We start from the raw sequence: 21,122 nt of genomic DNA on the forward strand, positions 1-21,122 counted from the left end.
TTGCATATCTTTAAAACCTTATAAATTGGGATTGAGCAAATTTACGAAGCTGAAAACAATTTTGTTGTACTTCAATTAAGGTGGATCTCCAAGGTTTGAAGCCAATGCTATTTTCCTATAGCAGTGAAATGCGTATTAACAGCAGACACGAGCAGATTCTTTGATGAAAAAATTATTGTGGCTTCATTGAAAGCTTTAACATGAATAGGCCGAACAAATTCGCATTTTTATTCTTTAGAGCTTCATAAAAAATTAATTAGTGGGGACACCTCTAATTTTTAAAAGTAGTAATAAAATTACTTTTAGAAGATGTAGAGAATTGTAAAGTAGCCTCTCGATTTGCCACAAGATTTCAAAATTTTTGGCCAGGAATTTTTTTTTTTATTATTATCAGTTTCCTTTAAAATTTGCTATTTAAGATATCCTTCCTTTACTATTTAAAAGAGTTTTACTAATTATACAGCCTTGATTTTTGTGTCATTTTGTAGATCTTATACTGATTAATAATCCCAAAGATTCTTAAGTTTGTAGTTATAAGAGATGATTTTTAGCAATAATTCTTAGTATTCAAGATTTAAGCACTTAAGCACTCCTTAAGGGGTTTGCCAGAATATCATTAAGAATGTTGACATCTCCTTAATATTACGACCAGATTTAAAAGGAAGTTGAAAACATGTATAATTGGCAACAACACCTTGAGGCAATATCATTTTTACCTCATACGAATGGGAATTTGTTAGGTTACACAGCTGTTACAAAGCAGATAAAATTATTGGCCTTTAAAAGTAAAGAAACACCGATTGTAGGCCTATAAAATGTATGAACATTATTTTTAAAAAGAACATCATTCTTAAAAACATATCATTTTAAACATTATTGGCCTTTAAAAGTAAAGAAACACCGATTGTAGACCTATAAAATGTATGAACATTATTTTTAAAAAGAACATTATTCTTAAAAACAAATCATTTTAAACATTATTGGCCTTTAAAAGTAAAGAAACACCGATTGTAGACCTATAAAATGTATGAACGTTATTTTTAAAAAGAACATTATTCTTAAAAAGAACATTATTCTTAAAAACACATCATTTTAAACATTATTGGCCTTGAAAAGTAAAGAAACACCGATTGTACGCCTATAAAGTGTATGTACTTTATTTTTAAAAAGAACAATATTCTTAAAGACACATTATTTTAAACATTATTGGCCTTTAAAAGTAAAGAAACACTGATTGTAGGCCTTTAAAATTAATTCTTAAGTTAAATTAAAAGTTATTCTTAAAAAGAACATTATTCTTAAAACCACATTATTTTAAACATTATCGGCCTTTAAAGGTAAAGAAATAGCGATTTTAGGCCTATAAAATGTATGAATATTATTTTTAAAAAAGAACGTTATTCTTTAAAACACATTATTTTAAACATTATTGGCTCTTAAAAGTAAAGAAACGCCTATAAAATATACGAACATTATTTTTTTTATCTAAAGTTGTAGGATATTCGTCCATTTTAGTTCCACGGGATCTCATTTTATTCCCAATAGTGCCGTATCTTAGAATATTTTGGTTTTTCCCCAACATCTCATATAGTTGACGATTTATAGGCTCGTTCATAAATGACTGATTACCCCGGTTTGGAACCGCAGTAATCATATACTTTGCTTTACGGAGTTAAAGTCATATGTTCCTGAAGGTACATAATAAACATTGGGCAATCTTGCCCTGGGGTCATAAATACAGGTAAGGGAGGAAGGAAACCTCTTAGGGGTATTTAATACATTTTTGAATCTACTTATATTTATATACTATTAGTCAAAAACAAGAGCTAAGAGCTCATATGGCACTTGTGACGAGCTCAAGAGGAGCCAAGAGCCAAGAGCTCATGTGATATGAGCGATAGTAAAATGCTAAGAATCAATAGCTTGCTTTAAGAGAAAAATCAAAGGCTTAATGCCGGTCGGGATTTAAAACAAGAGCTCTGAGACACGAGGTCCTTCTAAATATCAAAATTCATTAAGATCCGATCGCCCATTTGTAAGTTAAAAATACCTCAATTTTTTCTAATTTTTCCTCTCCCTTCAGCCCCCAAGATGGTCAAATCGGGGAAAACAACTGTAAAGAGTCAATTAGTGCAGCTCCCTGACATGCCTACCAATTTTCATCGTCCTAGCACGTCCGGAAGCGCCAAAATCACCAAAGCACTGAACCACACCACCTAAGTCCCCCAAGGAAAGCGGATCCAGTCCGGTTACGTCAATTACGTATCTACGGCGTTTATAAGCGTTTTCCAAGTTTTCTGGTTTCCCCCTCCAACTCCTCCCCCCCCCCAATGTCAATAGATCTGGTCGGTATTTAAAAGAAGAGCTTTGAGACATGAGTGTTTTTTAATTATCAGATTTTATTAAGATCCGGTCACCCATTCTTAAGTTAAAAACACTTCAATTTTTCTAATTTTTCCAAATTAACAACTTCCAGCTCCCCCAAAGAGAACGGATCCATACCAATAATGTCAATCTCGTATCTAAAGCTTGTGCTTATTCTTCCCATCAAGTTTCATTCCGATCTCTCCACTCTAAGCGTTTTCCGAGATTTCCGGTTTCCAAGGTTTCTGTTTTTCCCTCCAACCCTCTATATCCTTGGATCCAATTCGAATTGAAAATGGATTATCTGAGACATAAGATTCTTCTATATATTAAGTTTCATTAAGATCCTATCACCCATTTGTAAGATACCTCGATTTTCACGTTTTCCAAGAATTCCGGTTTCCCCCTCCAGCTCCCTTCAATGTCATCAGATCTGGTCGGGATTTAAAATGAGAGTTTTAAAGCACAAGATCCTTCTAGATATCAAATTTCATTAAGATCTGAACACCCGTTCGGAAGTTACAAATACCTCATTTTTTATAATTTTACCGAATTACTCCCCCCCCCCACTCCACCAAAGAGAGCAGATCCGAGCCGGTTTTGTCCGTCACCTATCTTGGACGTGTGCTTATTCGTTCCACCAAGTTTCATCCTGATCTCTCCGCTTTAAGCGTTTTCCAATATTTCCCCCCCCCCCCTAATGACACTGGATCTGGTAGGGATTTAAAATGGGAGATCTGGGTTTCGAGGTCCTTCTAAATATGAAATTTCATTAAGGTACGATCGCTCTTTCATAAGTTAAAACACCTAATTTTGTGTATTTTTTTTAGAATTAACCCTCCCCCTCCCCCCAACTCCCCTAAAGAGAGCAGATCCGTTCCGGCTATGTCAATCCCGTTTCTAGGACTTGTGCTTATTTTACCATCAAGTTTCATCACGACCCCTATACTCTAAGCGTTTTCTGAGACATGCTATCCTTGGAAATATCAAATTTCAATAAGGTCCAATCTCTCCTTCGTAAGTTGAAAATACCTTATTTTTTTATTTTTCAGAATTAACCTTCCTCCTCCCAACTCTCCCGATGAGAGCAGATCCGTTCCAGTTGCGTCAATCTCATATCTAGGACTTACGATGGTTTTTACCACCAAGTTTCATTCCGATCCCCCCACTCTATGCGTTTCCCATAATTTTTGGTTCCCCCTTCCAGTTTCCCCCCAATATCACCGGATCCGTTCGGAATTTAAAATAAGAGCTATTAGACACGATATCCTTCCAAACATCAAATTTCATTGATATCTGATGACTCTTTCCTAAGTTAAAAATACCTCATTTTTTCTAATTTGTCGGAATTAACCCTTCCCCCCCCCCAACTCCCCCAAAGAGAGTGGATCCGTCCAGTTACGTCAATCACGTATCTACGATATTTGCTTATTCTTCCCACCAAGTTTTATCCCGATATCTTCACTCTAATCATTTTCCAAGATTTTTGGTTTCCCCCTCCGCCTCTGGCCACTGTCGCCAGATCTTGTCAGGGTTTGTAACAAGAGTGCTGAAGCACAAGATCCTTCTAAATATAAAGTTTCATTAAGATCTTATCACCCGTCCATTAATTACAAATACCTCATTTTTCTAATTTTTCCAAGTTACCCTCCCCCCAACTCTCCCAAAGAGTGCGGATCTGGTTCAGTTACGGCGGTTACGTATCTTGGATGTGTGCTTATTCTTCCCACCAAATTTCATCCTGACCTCTTCACTCTGAGCGTTTTCCAAGATTTCTGGTCCCGCCCCCACAACTCCCCCAAATGAAACTGGATTCAGTCAGATCTAAAATAAAAGATCTGAGTTGCAAGATCCTTCTAAATATGAGATTTCATTAAGATTCGATCACTCCTTCGTAACTTAAAAATGCCTCATTTTTTCGAATTAACCGTCCCTCCACTCCCCCTTACAGACGGTCGAATCGGATAAATGATTATTTCTAATTTAATCTTGTCAGGTACAGATTTTTCTCATTTTTCACAATTAACCCCCCTCCCTACTTCTCCAAAGAGAGCGGACCCATTCCGAATATGTCAATCACGTATCTAGGATTTGTTCTCATTTTTTCCACCAAGTTTCAAACCGGTCTTTTTTCTGAATTAACCGTCTCCCCACTCCCCACAGATGATCGAATTGGGAAAACGACTATTTCTAATTTAATCAAGTCTGGTTCCTGATACGCCTGCCAAATTTCATCGTCCTAGCTTATCTGGAAGTGACTAAACTAGCAAAACAGGGAAAGACAGACAGACAGACTGACAGAATTTACGATCACTATATGTCACTTTGTAAATACAAAGTGCCACAAAAACTTACTAATACCACAGAAATTTACGAAACTTTTTCTAAGACCTTTTAAGCCCTGGAAGCAAGAGATAAATTAGGGTCTAACTCGGTGTCTTCAAGTATCGCCCTGATTTACGAACAATTAGCTAAAACTGAAGCCCAGCTGGAGAAAATAAGAAGTCATCTGCTGGAAAATATAACCAATCAAACAGTTCGTGGTAACGAACTGTAGTAAGGAGCGACCCGGCTCAATAGTAACCGAAACTCTAAAAAATGGAATTTTGATACCAATAGTTACATCGAAAGAATCGCATTTTAATGCTGATTTTAAATATATAAGTTTCATCAAGACCAGTTATACCCATCGAAAGTTACGAGCCTGAGAAAATTTGCCTCATTTTAGAAAATAGGGGGAAACACCCCCTAAAAGTCATACAATCTTAACACCATCAGATTCAGCGTATCAAAGAACCATAGAGTAGAAGTTTCAAGCTCCTATCTACAAAAATGTGAAATTTCGCATTTTTTTGCCAGAAGACAGATCACGGATGCGTGTTTATTTGTTTGTTTTTTTTTTCCTTTTTTTCCAGGGGTGATCTTATCGACTGAGTGGTCCTAGAATGTCGCAAGAAGGCTAATTCTTATGGAAATTAAAAGTTCTAGTGCCCTTTTTAAGTGACCAAAAAAATTGGAGGGCACCTACTCCCCCTCCCACACTCATTTTTTCCCAAAAGTCACCGGATCAAAATTCTGCGATAGCCATTCTATTCACCATCGTCGAAAAACCTAATAACTATGTATTTAGGGACGTCTCACTCCCCCGCAGTCCCCGTGGGAGGGGCTGCAAGTCACAAGCTTTGCCCTGTGTTTACATATAGCAATGGTTACTGGGAAGTGTACAGACGTTTTCAGGGGGATTTTTTTTGGTTTAGGGGGGATTTGAGGGGGGAGGGTTACATGGGAGGATATTTCCATGGAGAATTTCATTTTCCATGGGGGAAGTGAATTTCAATTAAGGTGGCGCAGGATTTTCGAGCATTATTTGAAAAAACAATGAAAAAATAAATATGAAAAGTTTGTTTCTACTCAAAGTAAGGAGCAACATTAAAACTTAAAACGAACAAAAATTATTATGCATATCAGGGGTTTACCTTCTCGTTATACCTCACTCTTTACGCTAAAGTATTTTTAGTAATTTCAACTATTTATTCTACGGTCTTTGTGATTCAGAGGTCATTCTTAAGGAATTGGGACAAAATCTAAGCTTTAATGTAAAGAGCGAGGTATCGACCAGGGTTGAACCCCCTCATATACGCAATAAAAACATACGGATATAGAAGTTCGTTACGTAAGTTCATTCGTAAGTAGCCTACGTATATTTTTTGCCAATGAAAACGTTTGCAAAAAATTAAAAGTTCTAGTTGCTTTTTTAAGTGATCAAAAACTTGGAGTGCAACTAGGCCTCCTCCCTCGCTCCTTTTTCTCAAAATATTCCGATTAATTGCAATTAATTCATATGCAAATTTCGCTTTAATTATTATGTGCGGAGAGCCAAGATCAAAACATGCATTAATTCAAAAACGTCCAGAAATTAAATAAAAAAAAACAAGCTTTTTTAAATGAAAGTAAGGAGCAACATTAAAGCTTAAAACGAACAGAAATTACTCCGCATATGAAACGGGCTTTTCCTCCTCAACGCCCCACTCTTTACGCTAAAGTTTCTTACTGTTTTAAAAATAAAGTTAATAGAAAGAGTCAAACTTTAGCGTAAAGAGCGGGGCGTTAGGAGGAAAAGCCCCTATCATATACGGAGTAATTTCTGTTCGTTTTAAGTTTTAATGTTGCTCCTTACTTTCATTTACTTTCAGTTACTGAAAAGTTCAATGATCCAAATTCACTGAAAAAAGAAGGTACTGAACTGATAATCAGCCAGGTTTATGATTCAACCACGCTCGAGTTTAATCCATAGTTTGCAAAAATTGAGCAGGCTCTACTAGGTAGTCTGAGATTTCAAACTGAAAATTTGTAGGAGAGAATTGGTGGAATAGAAAAAAAGCTTGATAATTATGATCAAGAGTCCATGCTTGATAGCCTTGTATTTCATGGGTTGAAGTAGTTACCTGGTGTAGAAACTCATACGACGATATCTAATATTATAAATAGCAAAATGTCTGTGCTGGGCCCTTTACTTTATTTAGTTTACGTGAACATGATGCACGTTTATCTAAAGGATACATATATTACTAACATTATTTCTAACAAAATTTGCAAAATCTGCAGATAATTTAATAGCTAAAGCTCATATTACTCTCAAAAGATTAGAGATGTTTACAAGTTTAAGTTTGCTGTGTGTGAATGTAAAGAAAAATTTTTACTGACATTCTGTGGAGTGGGTGATTCTGTTGATGTATTCAGTAAAGTTCTATTTGGTGAAAAACCTATTTTACAAGCTATATCACTGCGGTACCTCGGCTTCCATATTGATTCTAATCTATCGTAGAAGCATCATAGCGACATTATCTCCACCAAAGTTGCACTTGGAGTTGGCATCCTCAAAAGATTGAAGCATATTCATCCGGAACATACTCTTCGCACGATATATTTTGCAATAATCTACCCATATATCATACGGATGTTTAGTCTGGAGAAGCAATTTTTATGTTAATTACAAGCTAAATGGTTTTCTCATAGTTTTGATCGGACGATTTCGCTAAAAAAAGGGGGGTGGGAGAGGAGGCCTAGTTACCTCCCAATTTTTGGTTACTTAAAAATACAACTAGATTTGTTTTATTTTTTTACAAACGTTTTTGTTAGTAATATACATTCGTACCTTACGAATTAGCTTATGCAACGAACTTATATAATTGTATATTTTTATTGTGAGGGGGTTTGCCCCCTCGTCAATACCTCGTTCTTTACAATAAAGCTTGAATTTTGTCCCAAATCTTTCAGAATGACCCTTGAATAACAAAGGCCGTAGAATAACTAGTTAGAGTTATATAAAATACTTTAGCGTAAAGAGCAAGGTATTGTGGAAGAGATGAACCCCCTTATATAAGTAATATTTTATGTTCGTTTTAAGTTTTAATGTTGATCATTACTTCCAGTTGAAAAAAAAATAATTTTCTCATTGTCTTTTTGTAAATGATGCTAGAAAATCCTACGACCCCTTCATGGAAATTCTTTTCCCTCATGAAAAATTCCGGCATGGAAAGATCCTCCCACTCAACTTGCCCCCCCCCCCCCAACCCACCCTAAACCCAACACAAAAAAGTCCCCCCGAAACGCCTGTACACTTCATAATTAACAACTATTATGTGTTAACAATGGTCAAAGTTTATAAGTTGCCGCCCCTCCCCCTGGAACTGTGCTGGATTTAGTCATCCCCAAAGACATAGTTATTAGGTTTTTGACTAAGTTAAACACAATGGCTATCTCAAAATTTTGATCCGGTGACCTTGGAGAAAAATGTGTGTTGGAGGGGGTATCGGTGCCCTCCGATTTTTTGGTCACTTAAAAAGGACACTATAACTTTTAATTTACGTTAGAATGAACCATCTTGCGACATTCTAGGACAACTAGGTTGATACGATCACCCCTGAGGAAAAAAACAAAAAAAAAAAAAAAATGCGCACCCGTTATCAAAAATACAAAATTCCACCATTTTTATGATAGGGGCTTGAAACTTCTACAGTAGGTTTCTCGGATATGCTGACTCTGATGGTGTGATTTTTTAAGATTTTGTGACTTTTAGAGGGTATTTCCGCCTATTTTCTAAAATAAGGCACATTTTCTCAGGCTCGTAACTTTTGACCGGTAAGACTACACTTGATGAAACTTATATATTTAAAATTAGCATTAAAATGCAATTCTTTTGATGTAACTATTTGTATCAAAACTTTGTTTTTTAGAGTTTTGGTCACTATTGAGCCTAGTCGCTTCTTACTACAGTTTGTTACCACGAACTGTTTGAAATAGTAACTTGTAAATGAATAAAAGTAATACATTCTACTATAACGTTGAGATAGAACTTACTAATGTCTCAGGTTTTCCCGTCCCTTTTTTGTTTTTGTATTTTTTTTCTGCCCATCGGGAAAATTCAAATGCTAAACTGTTATCTGACTTGTAATCAACCAAATTCAAATGGTCAGCTGTTACCAATTAGACATGTGAAAAATCTAAATTCCCTTTAAATCCGGTCTTAATGTTCAGGGAAAGTCAACAGTCTTTAGATATTCTGATACAACCCTCAAGGAGCAATTAAGCCAATGAGAAAGGAGGAAATCTCGTAACGTATTTCAATGTTATTGGAAATAGAATTTGCTTTCAACCTAGGAGATTGACCTTAAGTAGAAGATCTATTTTGCAAGGTTTCACTTTTATAACACACATATTTTTAAAGGTCATCAAAGGTCAGGGCCCTCTAGACGGAGAAGGAGTGGAGTTAGTTGCTTCAAAATACCTTCCCAGGACATACTTTAGTCTGTAGATTCATTCCTGAAAGTTTCATTTTCCTAACCTAAACCCTTACTGAGATAGCAAGAAGTCAATTAACTAGAATTTTACCTTCTTTTTTTAGTCATTCCATTCAAGATGCTTTGGATATGTTTTATTGTGATAGATTGTCTTAATGCTCTGAAAAAGGAAAAATATTTCAACTGTATAGAATAGGAAAATTTCAGTAGGCTAATCAATTTAAAGTCCTAAACTAGCCAGGGAAGTGTTTATTTCACTAAAAAATTACCACCTTCTTTGAACTCTAATCATACAGTCCTGTTTTTGGCCCCTTTAGCCTGTATCCAGTTCCTGATTGCCATTTAGCCTAAATTTCATTTTTTTTTCTATTACTCATTTGTTTCATCATCTTGTCAATATTACTGAGGGGTCATAGGTAAGCACTAGAGAAGTCATTGTTAAATAACATATGCTTTTGTATATATAGCTTTTTGCAACTTATTCTTCTCTGTGTATAAAATGCTTGATGTGGTATAAGCCAGGAGAAGGACCTGTAGGCCTGCAGAAGAAAACCTGGTAATGAAAGGTGATTCTTTGTAATTTACATAATAATTATAGCTAACCCATTCTACATGCAGCCCTGCTCTACTTTGGCCCCAATCCTCCTAATATGGAAATCTATAGCTGAAATTACATATTTTTTATTAATTCTGCCAATCTAGCCTATCCCTCAATCCTATTACCTGTTAATTGAAGCAACTGTGGCAAAACAAGAACTGGAAAAAGAAGTAAAAGTGGCAGAATACATTGGAAATATATAATTTGGGCAATATATATGCAAATTAGGCATGTTGGGGGTAAATTTTTTGTTGCTCATATTCTGACTTAGAAATAAAGTGAATATACCACTTGATGCCTTTTTGTATGTTCTTTACAAATATAATAATTGCTTATATTGCTAATTCAAATTTAAGCACTTTTTGACCTTGAAATATGGCTTAAAATTGTGCAGCTGTGAAAGTCAGAAGGATTGAAAACCCATTTTGAAGCTTAAGGTTATGATACAACTAAATTTCCATAATAATTGCTTATATTGCTAATTCAAATTTAAGCAATTTTTGACCTTACCTAACCTAACAAATTTTGGCAGTGAAAAACATATTATTTTGTCAAAAATAACCAAAAACACATACTTAAATTGAAAATTTGTCATCAAGACGAAGAAAACAGCATAATATTGTAGAATTTATTAATACAACTTAATTGTGGAAAATCAGTGCTTGTGGATTGTATAACATTTAAAAAATGGATTAATAATGAAACAGCAAGTTTAAGACCAATGTTTTAGGCTTTTTTTTATACCCAAAAACTAGAAATATTTTGGTCATTTTCAAGAGCTCAAAAAGTGCTTAGATTTGAACTTGCAATTGAAGCACTTATTATGTTTGTAAAGAACATAAAAAGGGCATCAAGGGGTATGTTCACTTTATTTGTAAGTCAAAAACATGAACAGCAAAAAATTTACTAATTATTAGTATAGAGCTGCATGATTTTCCCCTGGGTATGTAGGCTAAGTGGAAGGTCACTTATACCTGATCCTGCCCCTGCTGTTTTTACTTGGTTGAAAAAAAAAATCCAAACAAAGTTCCCATTGAAAAGGAAAGAGCCCAAAAGTGAGGTTGAATCTGTCATAGCTTGGAGGTTTGCCCCTTCAGTCTGTTTAAAGAAAACAGATTCATAAATTGAAGCTTTTTCATTTCAATCTTAAGGGTGACCTACATTTGTGACACTTCATTAAATAGTTGTAAATGGATACTTTTATTTATTGGTCTTGTTTGTTTTCTACATGATTGTTTTTTTTAAACTCATTGATATACATTTATTACAAGTTAATGAGTCATATCACAATTCCATTTGCAAGTTTTGACCTACTTTGTAACCCCTGGTCTCAAAATTGCATATAAATTTATTGAAGCTAGGAAACATAAAACTCCTGTCTGTTTAAAAGAAAATGGATGGACATAAGTAGGTTTTAATACACTAACGTCCTAGGGCCATGGCAATTAAAACAAAACAATGAAGATTAACTTTAAAATACTTGAAATTACATAAGTATAACAGTCACAAAGAAAAATCATTCACAAAATTTTACTTTTGTGCTCAGTTGCCAACCTGAGCAATTGCCCTAAATTTTTAAACCTTGCAAAACATTCACCAGCCATCTTTTATGACCTACACTCTTGTCTATACATCCACAATTCACTCAAAAGGAAGGACCACCTTACTGGCATTTCTTCCTTTGTACTTATATTTAAGGGTTTATAAGAAAGCTTCTATGGCTAAGTCAGAAGCCCAGTAAAGGACCAGGTGGTCCTTTAGCTAGGAAGTGCAATAGGAAGCTAAGGGCCAGTCATCCTATGCTTTTGCATGTCCTTCCTGCTTACTGACCCCAGATTTTTCTAGGTAACTTTTTAAGGTTGGGCCAATTTCAGTTGAACTTACAGTCACATCACTGACCTTTGTCCCAAAGCAAATAAACTGGTAATGCCAGGAATTAAACTTGTCCCCTTTGCATAAAGGATTCTCAATCTAGAGTTCCAGCTACTTAGATATCAACAAAACTCCCTCAGGGATTGTATTTACTTAAGATACAATCAGCAATATGAATACTTAGTTTTGTGATATTCTAGTATTGAAATAATAAAAAAAAGAAAAATTATATGTTTTATTTGTTTTCCTCCAGCTCATCTGAGCAAAATCATTTGTGACAGCAATATAACATGGTTGGCTTAGAATCTCCCTAAAATGATTTAAATAGAAGGAATTTTAAAAACAATTATACTGATCAGCAAGAAGAATATTAACATAACTCTCTAACACTTTTTAAGACAATTTTTTAGCAAAGCAAATGCAAGACTTTAATGGTGTCCTATGTCATCTTAAAAAAAAAAAAAACATTAAAATGTGTTAGATGTATTTTGATATACGATGCCATATAAGGAAATCTATGAAATGAAGGGCCAGGCATTCCATTACATTTTATACAACATGTAAAAAAACAATTCATTTTTTTTACAAAAGAAGAAGCTTGATGTAAAAAAAAATGTGTTTTAACAGGAAGCAACTGACATCAATGAAATCAAATAAAACAAAAATTCATGGAGAATAAATAATATCAGCCATATATTTAACCTATAACATTATCTTACTCAACCAAGCCAAAGCCTTTGACAAAGTTGAACACTCATACCTGATGCTGAAGCTTAAAGTTTACCAGGTGCATGAGGATGTGAATGATTGGATTGGAGCATTCCTAGCTGGTAGATCTCAACATGTCATGATCTACACTGATAATGGCAATCCAATTTTCTCCTCCACTTCCCTGGTTATAAGCAGCATCCCACAGGGAACCATCCTTGAGCCAACATTGTTCAACATATATATCAACAACTGTTCAACTTATCTATGCAACCTTTAAACATTATATGCTGACGACTGTAAGCTCATTGGGCCTACTGAAACTGAAGAAGAAAGAGCCTGCATTCAGCTGGACCTCAACAGGCTATCCTCCTGGTCATCAACTTGGGCCCTACAATTCAATGCAACTAAAATGCAGGGTACTGCACTTAGGGCACAATAACCCCACCCATCCCTACCATATAGGGTTTGATCAGTTGGAAGCAGTTGCTGAGGAGAGAGACTTAGGCGTCATTGTGGACAAAGATTTAAAATTCCACAGCCACACTCAGGCTCAGGTTGCAAAAGCTGATTGAGCTCTTGGACTCATTAAGCGCTCTTCTGTAACCAGAAAGTCATGTGTGGTCAAAACTTTATAAATCCCTTGTCTGTCCCCACCTTGAGTTTGGCTTGACTTTGGCCTTTCCCAAAACAAAATGGACACAAGAGCCCTTGAAAGTGTCCAAAGGAGAGCAACCAAATTGGTCTGTGGCTTAAATAATGTCCCTTACCGGGATTGCCTGAGTTCTCTGAGACTTCCAAACCCTCATGTATCAAAGATATAGAGGAGATGTGATCATGGCCTGCAAAGTTTTCAAATCCATCACCCAAACCAGATCTTCACCCCCTCCCTGGCTAACAATTCAAGAGGTCACAGTCTAAGGTCTCACCTGCCTGGATGTCAGAGAAGGGAATGATGTGGCTTCTTTTCCATTCAGGTGGTCCCCCTCTGGAATAGCCTATCTGAGTCTACCATCCAAGCTAAGACTCCCCACTCCTTCAAGGCTGGAGTCAACAGGGACTGGGAAAGGGTTGAGTGGAGACTGGACTGGGAAGCTAGGCCAACATAATTACATCACTCACCACCAGCAAGAACTAAAGGAGGATCTACCACCTTATCTTGCTGGCAAATGCAATTTAAGGGAAGGTAAGGTATAATGGGGTGGCAAAAAAGATTATTTCTAAATTTAGAAAAACCCAGTGATATGGCTTAAAGTTCTGCTCAATCAAAAGGAATTGTCTTTTCAGAACTAAGGCCAGAGTAAAAGAAGAGGTAAAATTCTAGTTAATTGACTTATTGCTATCTCAGAAAGGGTTCAGGTTAGGAAAATGAAACTTTCAGGGATGAATCTACAGACTAAAGTATGTTCCGGGAAGGTATTTTGAAGCAACTACCTCCACTCCTTCTCCCTCTAGAGGGCCCTGACCTTTGATGACCTTTAAAATATGTGTGTTATAAAAGCGAAACCTTGCAAAATAGATCTTCTGCTTAATTGAAATACAACAAAATTGTTTTCAGCTTCATAGTTTTGCTCAATTCCATTTTATGAAGTTTTAAAGATATGCAAATACATTTCCTAAATTTTGAAAAAAACATTCATATGGCTAAAAATTCTACTTGAATAACAGGAATTGAATTTTCAGAACTAAAGGCAGAGAAAAAGCAACTAGTAACTGAAAATTAAGGTAAAATGTTGTTTTGTCAAAATTTTAATAGGTATGTAACCTGTCATGTAGACAAATTTCAGGGCCCTCTAGAGGGAGAAGAAGTAGAGGTCAGTACTTTAAAATACCTTCCCGGGACATACTTTAGCCGGTAGACCTGTCCCTGAAAGTTTCATTTTTCCTAACCTAAACCCTTTCCAGGATAGCAAGAAGTCAATTAACTAGAATTTTACCAAAGCAACTGATAACCAAAAATTAAGGTACCCACAAATTTCAAGACCCTCTAAAGGGAAAAGAAGTAGAGGTATGTACTTTGAAATATCTTCCTGTGACATAATTTAGCCTTTAAATGCATCCCTGACAGTTTTATTGTCCTAACCCAACCTCTTTCAAATATGGACAAAAGTAGCTAAAGTAAAATTTTACCCCTACTTTACCTTAAAAATCCAGTTTAAACAGCAATCTCAACAAATAGCCTGTAGACTATATAAGGCAATGGCTGAATCATTCTAAATTTATTTTTTAACTAAGAATTATCGGGTGGTTTAGAAACTAGGCCTGTTTAATATGGTAATATTTGACTAAATTAATAATGTGATAGCTGCCTTCCTAAGAACCAACCTTTTTAACAAGCAAGAAACTTTCTTCTGACTCCTTATTAAGCGTAGCCTATACAAGATGGGCCTAGAACAGCAAAAACCCTTTAAATCCTGAGGAATATGCATAAGATTACTTACAGGTCATTGAAAAGCTAAGATTATTTCCACCATTTACAGTTTTCCTGTCTTTTCTTTAGACCTAATTACACATGTTTATCTATTTTAAAAAATAGACAGCAATGACTGAGCGTTCAAGGGGTAATCCGACTAACCTCTGATGCACTGAGTTGCGTTTGATTCACTTTTCAAGTTGACTGAAACCAGCATTCTGACGTTTTATTTGCGATTCTGAGTTAACTTTTAGCGTTCGATTTGTAAAATTTGACTGAAAGTTATAGCGCGTTTACACAGATGAGAATTCTCGTCACCGACAAAGGAATTCTGGTCCACTTGAAAGGATTCCGTTCGTGAATCCGGGTAGAAAAAAAGTCTAGTGACCAGCAAGGATTCCTTTCACCGAGACCGTTTTTGACCAATTCTGCTTGATGTGTAGGCAAGAAGAACGAGAATATTTACAGTTTTGTTGATTTTGGCCGACAAACAAATAACATGTCAGTAAAGAATCATCCCAAAATTACTGATTTAATCTGTTTGGTGCAGGACAAGCCTTGTATTTATGTGAGCAGTGTCATAAATACAAGGCTTGTCCTGCACCAAACAGACTACAAGAAAACAAAGCTAAAAGACTTTATCATTTAATTTAAAGATTTCCATGTTTTCTGGCATATCCAAGCATAATTATTACCTTAAATTGCCATTTGGAATCGTTCTAAGGATTGACTTCTTCCAGGTAACATTGAGGCTCCATTAAATTGCCACATGGTAGCATTTTAAGCATTAACTCCTTTTAGGCTCTGTAAACAGGCCTAGGTGAAGTATTACAGATAAGTTGAGGATTTATGGGCTGCCAAATCATTATTCTGAGACTGTCTTTAATCCTATTGAAGAAGTAGGCTAGAGTAGACTATTCAGAGTATTCCAATGGATGATAATTGTATCCAGTAAAATTCTAATTTATTGACTTCTTGTTATCACTGAAATGGGTTAGGTTAGGAAAATGAAACTTCCAGGGATGAATCTACAGACTAAAGTATGTTCTGGGAAGGTATTTTGAAGCAACTACATCCACTCCTTCTCCCTCTAGAGGGCCCTGACCTTTGATGACCTTTAAAAATATGTGTGTTATAAAAGTGAAACCTTGCAAAATAGATCTTCTGCTTAATTGAAATACAACAAAATTGTTTTCAGCTTCATAGTTTTGCTCAATTCCATTTTATGAAGTTTTAAAGATATGCAAATACATTTCCTAAATTTTGAAAAAAACATTCATATGGCTAAAAATTCTACTTGAATAACAGGAATTGAATTTTCAGAACTAAAGGCGGAGAAAAAGCAACTAGTAACTGAAAATTAAGTTAAAATGTTGTTTTGTCAAAATTTTAATAGGTATAGACCTGTCATGTAGACAAATTTCAGGGCCCTCTAGAGGGAGAAGGAGTAGAGGGCAGTACTTTAAAATACCTTCCCGGGACATACTTTAGCCTGTAGACCTGTCCCTGAAAGTTTCATTTTTCCTAACCTAAACCCTTTCCAAGATAGTAAGAAGTCAATTAACTAGAATTTTACCAAAGCAACTGATAACCAAAAATTAAGGTACCCACAAATTTCAAGACCCTCTAAAGGGAAAAGAAGTAGAGGTATGTACTTTGAAATATCTTCCTGTGACATATTTTAGCCTTTAAATGCATCCCTGAAAGTTTTATTGTCCTAACCCAACCTCTTTCAAATATGGACAAAAGTAGCTAAAGTAAAATTTTACCCCTACTTTACCTTAAAAATCCAGTTTAAACAGCAATCTCAACAAATAGCCTGTAGACTATATAATGCAATGACTGAATCATTCTAAATTTATTTTTTAACTAAGAATTATCGGGTGGTTTAGAAACTAGGCCTGTTTAATATGGTAATATTTGACTAAATTAATAATGTGATGGCTGCCTTCCTAAGAACCAACCTTTTTAACAAGCAAGAAACTTTCTTCTGACTCCTTATTAAGCGTAGCCTATACAAGATTGGCCTAGAACAGCAAAAACCCTTTAAATCCTGAGGCATATGCATAAGATTACTTACAGGTCATTGAAAAGCTAAGATTATTTCCACAGTTTTCAGTTTTCCTGTCTTTTCTTTAGACCCGATTACACATGTTTATCTATTTTAAAAAATAGACAGCAATGACTGAGCGTTCAAGGGGTAATCCGACTAACCTCTGATGCACTGAGTTGCGTTTGATTCACTTTTCAAGTTGACTGAAACCAGCATTCCGACGTTTTATTTGCGATTCTGAGTTAACTTTTAGCGTTCGATTTGTAAAATTTGTCTCCGAGACAGGATTCCCGTCAAGTTTTCCTCTCCCTGTAAAAGAGGCATTAATGAAAAGTTGAGTTTTAACAACTTTTTCATTTTGTACGTTCGTCTAAAGTTATCTGAACCCAAAACGAAGGCACCACTTTTGTGTACCAGTGTGGTGAGTTATTGAGCTTGATTTTTTGTTGTTGGGTAGGTTGCCCTAAAATAGACTTAAAAACTATGTTATTAGCCTAGTTAAAACTGGCTTTTTTCTTGTGTCGATGGGTGGGTTTCATCTTTTACTGGGTAGGTGGGATGGGTAGATAATAAAATGGTTAAGAAAAATCTTATAAAGTTATTGCAATATTAGTTAAAGTTACTACTAAGCTACTTGAGCAATTATTTCAGAGCTGGGTATCTTAATACAATTTGTGTGGCCAGAAGTTTAATTGTTAGATTGCAAATTATGATTTTCATTTGTCTTCTTTTAGTCATTCCATTGAAGATGCTTTGGATATTTTTTTATTGTGATAGATTGTCTTAATGCTCTGAAAAGGGAAAATATTTCAATTGTATAGGATAGGAAAATTTCAGTAGGCTAATCAATTTAAAGTCCTAAATTAGCAAGGGAAGTGTTTACTTCACTAAAAAATCACTTGTATACAGACTTTATAAATTTTTCTTATCACTGTATAAAAAGTGAAAGGGGGCCCTGTTTTTGGCCCCCTAGAGCCTGTATCCAGTTCCTGATTGCCATTTAGCCTAAATTTCATTTTTTCTGTTACTCATTTCTTGTCAATATTACTAAGGGTTCATAGTTAAGCTCTAGAGAAGTCATTGTTAAATAACATGTGCTTATGTAGCCTATATATAGCTTGTTGCTACTTATTCTTCTCTGTGTGTACAATCCTTGATGTGGTAAAACCCAAGAGAAGGACCTGCAGGCCTATAGAAGAAAACCTGTTAAAAAAAGGTGACTCTTTATAATTTACATAGAAATTATAGGTAACATGTTCTACATGCAGCCCTGCTTTACTTTAGCCACAACCCTCCTAATATGGAAATCTAAAGCTGAAATTACATATTTTCTATTGATTCTGCCAATCTATCCCTCAACCCTAGTACCTGATAATTGAAGCAACTGTGGCAAAACGAGAACTGGAAAAACAAGATGGCTAAAAGGTGGCAGGATACATTGAAAATATATAATTTGGGCTATATATTTGCAAATTAGGCAGGTTGGGAGTAAATTTTTTTTTGTTCATATTTTGACTTAAAAATAAAGTGAATATACCTCTTGATGCCTTTTTGTATGTTCTTTACAAATATAATAATTGCTTATATTGCTAATTGGAATTTAAGCACTTTTTGACCTAACTTAACAAATTTTGACAGTGAAAAACCTACATTATTTTGTCAAAAATGACCAAAAATACATACTTTAATTCAAAATTTGGCATCAAAGAAGAAGAAAACAGCATAATATTGTAAAATTTATTAATTCAACTTAATTGTGGAATATCAGTGCTTGTGGATTATATAACATTTAGAAAATGGATTAAGAATGAAACAGTAAGTTTGAGACCAATGTTTTAAGTTTTTTTTATACCCAAAAACTAGAAATATTTTGGTCATTTTTAAGAGCTCAAAAAGCACTTAAATTTGAACTTGCAATTGAAGCACTTATTATGTTTGTAAAGAACATAAAAAAAAGGCATCAAGGGGTATGTTCGCTTTATAAGTCAAATATATGAAGAACAAAAAATTTATCAATTATTGGTATAGAGTTACATGATTTTCTCCTTGGTTATGTAGGCTAAATGGAAGGTCACTTACACCTGATCTTGTCCCTACTGTTTTTACTTGGTTGGAAAAACAATCCAAAGAAAGGTCTTATTGAAAAGGAAAGAGCCCAAAAGTGAGATTGAATTTGTCATAGCTTGGAGATTGCCCCTTCAGTCTGTTTAAAGAAAACAGATTCATAATTGAAGCTTTGTTAATTTCAATCTTAAGGGTGACCTATATTTGTGACACTTCATTAAATGGTTGTAAAGGGATACTTTTATTTATTTGTCTTGTTGGTTTTCTACATGATTGTTTTTTTGAATCTTCAAATTGATATACATTTCTTACAAATTAATTAGTCACACCATGGTTCCACTTGCACGTTTTGACCTACTTTGTAACCCCTGGTCTCAAAATTACATATAAATTTATTGAAGCTAGGAAACATAGAAATTCTGTCTGTTTAAAAGCAGATGAATAGACATAAGTAGGTTTTAATACACTAAATTTCCAAGGCCATGGCAATTAAAACAAAACAATGAAGATTAACTTTTAAATACTCGACAATACATAAATATAACAGTCACAAAGAAAAATCATTCACAAAATTTTACTTTTGTGCTCAGTTGCCAACCTGAGGAACTGTCCTAGATTTTCAAACCTTGCAAAACATTCACAAGCCATTTCTTATGACCTACACTCTTGTCTATACATCAACAATTCATTGAAAAGGAAGGCCCACCTTACTGGCATTTTTTCCTTTATATTCTTATTTAATGGGGTTAAAAGAAAACTTCAGAAGCCAGATGCACAGTAAAAAACCAGGTGGTCCTTTAGCCAGGAAGTGCAAAAGGAAGCAGGGGACCAGTCATCCTATGCTTTTGCATGCCCTTCCTGCTAACTGACCCTAGATTTCTCTAGGTAGCCTTTCAAGGTTGGGCCAGTTCTGGCTGAACCTACATAGTCGCATCACTGACCTTTTCCCCAAACCAAATAAACTGGTAATGCCAAGAATTAAACATGTGCCCTTTGGACAAAGTATTCTCAACCTAGAGTGCCAGACACTTAAGAAGGAACAGAAATGTGACCAGAAAAAAAATTATTTGAAAAAAAAAATATGGGAAAAAAAACAACTCAGTCAAAGTTCCTACCATTTTTCACTGCTATCCCATAAACAATATCTATTTTATTTAGACAAATTAATTTTGAAACAGGTATCAACAAAACTCCCATCAGGGATTGTATTTACTTAAGATACAATTAGCAACATGAATGCTCAGTTTTGTGATATTCTAGTCTTGAAATAAAAAAAAAAGAAAAATTATATGTTCTATTTGTTTTCCACTAGCTCACTTGAGCAAAATCATTTGTGTCCAACAAAATCATTGTTGGACCTTCTAGAGGGAAAAGAAGTGGAGGTAGGTACTTTAAATACCTTCCTGGGACATACTTTAGCCTCTAAACACATACCTGAAAGTTTCATTTTCCTAACCTAACCTCTTTCAAACATAGCTAAAAGTAGCTAAAGTAAAAGTTTACCCCTACTTTATGTTAAAAATCCTGATTAAACAGCAATCTCAATGAATATAGATAATATAATATAGGCATTGACCTAACTTTTCAAAAATTTTTTGACTAAAAATTATAGTTTGGCTTAGAAACTAGGCCTGTTTCATTTGGTAATATTTGAATAACTCACCAATGTGTTAGCTGCCTTCCTAAGAACCAACGTTTTAAAAACATAAAAATGTTCTTCTGATTCCTTATTAAGCTTAGCCTATGCAAGCTGGGCCTAGAACACCAAAAACACTTTAAATCCTACGGAATATGCATAATATTACTTAAGGGTCACTGAAAAGCTAAGATTATTTCTACCATTAACACTTTCATTGTCTTTCCTTTAGACTAAAAATACTTATAATTTTTTTCCAGTGAAGCGTTCGATTGGCAATTCTGTGTTGACTTGCTAGGTCGACTTTTTACTAAATAAAACGGCAGCAGAGAAAAAAGTCAACTTTTAACTTAACTTTTGCGAGTCGAATCAAACGCAACTCTGAATCTTGTGCATCCCTACACTCGGATTAGTCGGATAAGTAATCTGACAAATAAAAGAACACGGAGTAAATTTTATAACTCAGCCACAACAAACAACCAAATAAACTTCACAATAAACTTCAAGCTTATAAATTCTGTGCCAATAATGGAAAGGCGTACTACATTCTTTCTTATTGAATACTCATAGCAACAAATAACGTAATATAAAAGGTATCCAGGACCATTTAGGCT

At 34.9% G+C, this 21,122-nt stretch overlaps 1 protein-coding gene across 1 annotated transcript in view; it reads left to right on the forward strand.

Annotated features, from left to right (window-relative positions):
- Positions 1-20,962: 20,962 nt before the first annotated feature.
- Positions 20,963-21,122, forward strand: part of LOC136026011 (uncharacterized) — a gene marked incomplete in the record, with an annotated part of 60,155 nt that continues 59,995 nt past the window's right edge. Inside the window, 1 exon segment of the mRNA XM_065702160.1 lies at positions 20,963-21,101.

This window comes from Artemia franciscana, chromosome 4, assembly GCF_032884065.1.
Source record: "Artemia franciscana chromosome 4, ASM3288406v1, whole genome shotgun sequence".
Classification (NCBI taxonomy): Eukaryota; Metazoa; Arthropoda; class Branchiopoda; order Anostraca; family Artemiidae; genus Artemia; species Artemia franciscana.